Source organism: Bubalus kerabau, chromosome 6 (genome assembly GCF_029407905.1).
Source record: "Bubalus kerabau isolate K-KA32 ecotype Philippines breed swamp buffalo chromosome 6, PCC_UOA_SB_1v2, whole genome shotgun sequence".
NCBI lineage: Eukaryota > Metazoa > Chordata > Mammalia > Artiodactyla > Bovidae > Bubalus > Bubalus kerabau.
In genome coordinates, this window is record NC_073629.1 from 22075388 (window position 1) to 22081599 (window position 6212).

General features: G+C 50.2%; 3 non-coding genes across 3 annotated transcripts; 1 reads left to right on the forward strand and 2 right to left on the reverse strand.

The window, feature by feature from the left end:
• Positions 1-2396: 2396 nt before the first annotated feature.
• Positions 2397-2469, reverse strand: TRNAV-CAC (transfer RNA valine (anticodon CAC)). Its single transcript has one exon. It is a non-coding gene; the product is annotated as a tRNA-Val (tRNA).
• A 599-nt stretch (positions 2470-3068) lies between these two features.
• On the reverse strand, positions 3069-3142 carry TRNAN-GUU (transfer RNA asparagine (anticodon GUU)). The gene has a single exon. It is a non-coding gene; the product is annotated as a tRNA-Asn (tRNA).
• A 1193-nt stretch (positions 3143-4335) lies between these two features.
• TRNAQ-CUG (transfer RNA glutamine (anticodon CUG)) lies at positions 4336-4407 on the forward strand. The gene has a single exon. It is a non-coding gene; the product is annotated as a tRNA-Gln (tRNA).
• Positions 4408-6212: the final 1805 nt, after the last annotated feature.

A 6212-nucleotide genomic window follows, 5' to 3' on the forward strand; every position in this document is an offset into this window, starting at 1 on the left:
TTAAATTTTATAAATAATAATAAATCTGAAAGTAACCATGACGTAATTTTTAGACCAAAATTATTAAAGTAGTGTGGTGCATACCAAGAGTCATCTCTGGGAGCATGACAGGACAAACATTTTCTATGTAATTACACATCAATTATTAGAATTCTCTAGAGTGTTAAAAGTATTTGAGTTTCATCCTTATTATCAACTTGAATTTTATTCTTGTTCATAGCATGGAGAGCACTAATTTATCTAAAGCTAAACCTTTTTTATATTCCTGAGTTACATTTCAACAAAACAAAGGGGAAAAAAAAGAAGAAAAGACCCACATGGTTGCTCTTCACTGAGATAGAAAAGGTGGTTCAGAACTCCCCTTGGAGAGAGGCAGAATGACATATGTGTGGGAAAGCAGGGTGCCTCTGTGCTTGAATTCAGACTGGACCTGGGACTGCGTCAAGGCCAGAACACAAGACTAAGCCTTATTGTCATAGGGCAGCCACCCAACCGACAGCACCCACACAGCAGTTCTGGGAAGCTTTTGAGAATATTCCCCTCCCTTTGCAGCATTTCCCATCTGGTTCTCATCCTCCAACCACAGGGAAGGATTCTTCACCTCTGTGTCCTGACAGAACACTTTACGCTCCCTGCAGGGCTCGGAGAGCCAGGTAGGAGCCAAGGGGGCAGCTGTACTGCCTCGATGGGTTTCTAGCAAAGGAGAGTGGCAATCCCATGGACAGAGGAGCCTGGTGGGCTAGAGTCCAAGGGGTTGCAAAGAGTTTTGGACAAGACTGGGCCAGTGAGCACGAGCACCAGGCCGTTCCACAACTCAGACGGATCCAAAGCACACCTGAGTGCCCACCAAAGCAACCCGCAGGAGGCCAGAGGGCAGAGGGCAGCCGGTGCAGCCGAGCGCGGAGGATGAAAGCCTAGGCTGTCTACAAGCACAGGGTATGAGTGGCCTGCAACTTGAGAAAGACCTGAATAAAACTCCGTCTAGGCTATCTTTGCAAATATGCTCTCTATAGTAGCATTGGTGGTTCAGTGGTAGAATTCTCATCTCCCACGCGGGAGACTTGGGTTCGATTCCTGGCCAATGCGTTGTTGTTGTGTTTGTGTTGTGTTGTGTTTGTTTTGAGCTTTGCTCGCCCATGGACAGAGGAATGCTACAGTCTAAGGGATGGCCAAAAGTCCGAAAGGACTGAGCGACTAACACACATATACCTTTTCTACACCCTAAAGAGAATGGATTCCAGGTTCCTGAAGGGCTAAGAGGTCCCCTTTCTGGACAGGAAAGCTGTTACCTGGCCTTGGAAGACAGGTCCCACAAAAATTAGCTTTGAGAGGGACGCCAAAGGAAAGGAACAATCCCGAGATATTGGCACGTTACTATCAAGTGATGTCATGACTCTTATATAAAGAAAGAATGTGATGTTAACTGGGCACTTAGGTACAGGATATAGGATGTTCGTTTTCTTGCAAACTTTTGGTATCTTACAAAAGCTTTTGGTATTGGATTTTAATGAATTTTGGAACTGAAGCCTCACATTCTCTTTCAATGAAAACTTTGTTAAGTAAGACTCTGGGTTTACCATGCCAGGAGAAAATAGTGGAAGCCAGAGCTGGCCAGCACAGGCTGTTCACGGCATCTCAGCTCCAACAGCCAGCCCGAGGTCCAGGACCCTGAAGCCCGGACTCAGCAGCATTTAGAAACTCTGTGCAGAAATGTTCTGCACTGGACCTTTAAGCAAAATACAGTTCCCATCTGGGCAGAAAGAGAAGGACTTGTGTGAGTGCAGACGCTGAAAGAAAGTTTTCCCTGACCGGAATCAAACCCAGGCCACAGCGGTAAAAGCACCGAATCCTAGCCACTAGACCACCAGGGAGCTGTAAACAAATTAGTTACTTAGCTTCTGCAGGTGAAAGGTGCGTGGAAGATGAGGCTTCAGAAAGTCAGAAAGCGGGAAAGGCAATGTCGCAGCGGCCCAGGGCTGTGTGCAGCTGTGCAGGGCTCCCAGCCGTGCCCCCGCTGCTCATCGCCCTTCACGTCTCCTTTCCTGGGCGTCGCTTTTGCTCTGGGGCAAGGACACAAAGTAGCGGGCTGGGTCCCTCCTGGTCTAGCTGTAGCGCTGCGTGCTGCCGAGTCCATGTCTTGCTCTCCTAGTGAACCTCGGTTTTCTTTGTCGTCAGGCTCGGTGATGAGTGGCGGGTGATGAGCGGATCCGTCCACCTCCAGATCTCTGACGTGGCTCCGGGGCCTCTCCGAGCGCTGAATAAAGAGACTTCCAGGTGGTCACCAAATCTTCCTCCAGCTGTGTCCCCTGCCTCACCCCGTGCCTTTCGCGCCTGTTGGTTTTGCCAAAGAGAAGACACATCTCGGGGGTGGGGGGGCAAAAAGAAAGAGAAAATCCTGTTCCCGCCTGGTTTCGAACCGGGGACCTTTCGCGTGTGAGGCGAACGTGATAACCACTACACTACGGAAACGGGACAAGCTCTATTCCTGAACACTGTATCCATGAAATTCCAGGTCCCGCCACCAGTAATCACACCACCAACTCTTAACTCTCAAAGAGGAACCTTGAAGCTCCAAGCTCTCTCATGCACGGAGACGGCGGCTCCCGAGGGCCCTGCTTTAGGGTTCCTCCTCTCCCCTGAAGTGAGGACCCCTGGGCCCCCACAGGTTGCTTTCAGGGCCCCGAACCCAACGGAGAATCCTCAGACCCTCAGCTGCGCGCCGTGAGTTCAGGGGTCGCCCCCGCCGACTCCCCAGCTCCCGGAAGCCGCAGGAGGCGGGGACAGTGGGTGCGGCCGAGGCCCAGGTGACCCCGAAACCCAGCGGTGTGGAAGCCGCCCCTCCATGGCTGCGGACCCGCGCCTCGGTGGTCCTGTTCTCGGCGCCTGCGATCAACGCTCTGGGCTCTCAGGAATGACCGACGCTTCCAGTCCACCCCGGACGCGCCCTCCGCGCTGTTCCTTTGCACCTGACTCCTGTTTTGTTTCTCTCAAAGTCCGTTGGGCGCATCACTTCTCGGGTGTCCTCTGGCAAAAGAGAGTCTCTGGTGTTGCGTAAAATGTCACCCTTTCGTCCCTGGGTGGGCTCGAACCACCAACCTTTCAGTTAACAGCCGAACGCGCTAACCGACTGCGCCACAGAGACAGCAGCTCTTAGTCCTTCTGGACTCTCTCTGGAGTAGACACTCATTCCCCGGGTGAGCGCTCTGTCTCTCAGAGAAACGGTGCAGTTTCCCTGCCCCTACCCGCCACAGATGCCAGCGCCCCCGGAGAAACCTCCATCCAGGCCTCGAAGCTTCCAGGCTTGAACCGAAATAGATCCAAGCACAGCTGAACACCGGGTTGCTCCCACGGTGGCGCTTCCCGTTTCCTCGCCTACACGCCACGAATGAGAGTTTACCCACCCTGGCAAAGGCCTCCGGGGCTGTGCTTCGGTTTCCTGTGTCCACCGGGCAGTTTCCACCAGAGTGGGCTTCCCTGGGGGATCAGACGTTAAGAATCCGTCTACAATTCAGGACACCCTATTTCAGTCCCTGATTTTGGAAGATCCCCTGGAGAAGGGAATGACCACCCACTCCAGTATTCTTATCTGGAGAATCTTTGGACAGTGGAGCCTGGGAGGTACAGTCCCTAGGAACACAAAGAGTAAACACGAGTGAGCGACATTGACTTCACTTTAATTGAGTATAGCTCGTTTGTCTGAGTGTTTTCTTTAAATGGTTATTTTTACTCACATTGTAAATTCAACAAATATACACTTGTTGTGAGAATAACTTATCCCTCTCCAAATCAGAAATATATGAAGAATAAAAGAAGAGTTTTCCTGTCTCCATTCCCACTCCACCACTGACACACTTTATATGTTACAGGTAAGAGGTGGTGGCCGCTTAGGAGTGTGATCAGCGCTGTGAGAAAACTAAGGGACCCAGGAAACCCTGCCTCTTGCCGTGACAACCGTCTGCCCCGTCTGGGCTATGGGAAAAGGGTGAAGGCAAAGAAAAGGAAAGTAACACTCTTATTTGCAGAAATTTTACCTCCGGATGGGACACTCTGGTTAACCTAAACAGAATATGTGGTTGGTGTTAGAGACCTAGGGGGTCCTCCCTGGCACAAAACCCAAAGTGGATTTCACCTCATTTTCTGAGGTGAGAGTGAGCTGAGTCGATCAAAGGAGAGGAGCAGAGAGAAAGCGAGAGGGTTGAGCACCTAGGGGAGTCAACCGTATTGGAGTCTCCTCAGGGCCTTAGGAGAACTGCCCTGAGCTTATGGGTGGGACGTATGGAGGCTAAAGAAGCGGATACCGTTGTCTGGCGATGGAGACCAGGTGGCTCCCGAGGGGGTTCCATGGTGTAATGGTGAGCACTCTGGACTCTGAATCCAGCGATCCGAGTTCAAATCTCGGTGGGACCTTCCTGCCTACTTAGAAGAGAAACACTTTTTACTCCCCTAATAGGGACCCGCCTGAGGTCTCCCGCGACCCTCAGCGGCCTGGTTGACACGGACACTGCGGACAGGTGTGGGACGGATCCGGGGCGTCCTCGCTGGACCCGGGCGGCTGTGCCCATCTCTGCCCTCCAAGCCCCGGCCAGGGGCGCAGCAGCCCAGCCAGTGCCGCCCCCTCGTCGGGTCCCCTGGGTCTTTGGTGTAAAAGGCAGAGGCTGGGCTCACAGAATCCTGCCCCGCGAGGGGCTTCGCTCTGCCCGTCTTGTAACTGCACGAGTGTGCCTGTGGTAAATGGTTGCCGGTATGAGCTGCCATGTCAGATATTCACATATTAGATGATACCTAAAAACATTTACCCCCACGTTGAAAGGGGAATATAAGTAACTATGATTTCTATGATTATATGACTTAATCTTCGTTGAAAAAATAGTATATGGTATATTTAATTTTCTGTGGCACAAATTTTGAATTTTATAAATGAAAATATTTTTTGGAATTAAGAGTTTGCTTAAGGGAATCAAAGCACTACAGCAAATTTAGGCAGTTCATTTTCATTAGGATTTTGAATAGAAAATAAATATAAGACTTCTACAATGTCTAATAGTATGGCACCAATATTTTCCACATTCTTAGAAAATCTGAAAGTCAACATGAAGTAGGTTTTAGACCAAAATTATTAAAGCTGGGTAAGGCGTACCAGGAGTCATCTCTGAGAGTATGACAGGACATTTTCTATGCAATTATATATCAATTATTAGAATTGTCTAGAGTGTTAAAAGTATTCAAGATTCATCCTTATTATCAATTTGAATTTTTTTCTTGTAAGTAGCATGGAGAGAACTAATTTATCTAAAGCTAAATGTTTTTTATATTCCTGAGTTACATTTCAGCAAATCAGAAAGTTCAAGGGGGGAAAAAAAAAAAACCCAACCCACTGGGTTCTATTCCCTGAGATAGAAAAGGTGCTTCACTACCCCACTTTGGAGAGAGGGAGAGTGGAATATGTATGGTAAAGCTGGATGCCTCTGTGCTTGAATTCGGACTGGACCTGGGACTGGGTCAAGGCCAGAACAACACAAGACTAAGCATTATTATCCTGGGGCTTAGACCCACCTGACAGCACCCACTCGACAGTCCTGGAAAGCTCTTGAGGATACTCCCCCTCCCTTGGACGCGTTTCCCATCTGGTTCTCTATTCCACCAGCCACAGAGAAGGACTTTTCACCTCTGTGTCCTGACAGAACACTTTATGATCCCTGCAGGACACAGGGAGGCAGGCAAGAGTGAAGGGGGCAGCTGCACTGACCCGATGGGTTTCTAGCAAATTAGCGGGAAAATCCCATAGAGAGAGGAGCCTGACTGGCTACAGTTCATGGAGTTGAAAAGAGCACGACTTGACTGAGCCAGTGGGGGTGAGGACGAGGTGGTTCCACCAATCAGTGGTGGTTCACACCACCGGTGGTGTGGTAGGGGGAGAGCAACCTGTTTCCACCTGGTCTTGAACCCGGTACCTATCACGTGTAAGGCGAACGTGATAACCACTACACTACGGAATCGGGACAACCTCCAGTACTTAACACTGTATTCATGAAATCCCGAATGCTGCCACCAGCATCTAGACCACCTAATTTTAACACTCAAACAGGAACCTTGAAGCCCGAAGCTCGCTCAGACGCAGAGACGCCAGTTCCCCAGGCCCCTGCTTTAGAGTTCCTCATATCTCCTCAAGTGAGTACACTGGGCCCCCACAGGCTGCATTCGGGGTCCCGCAC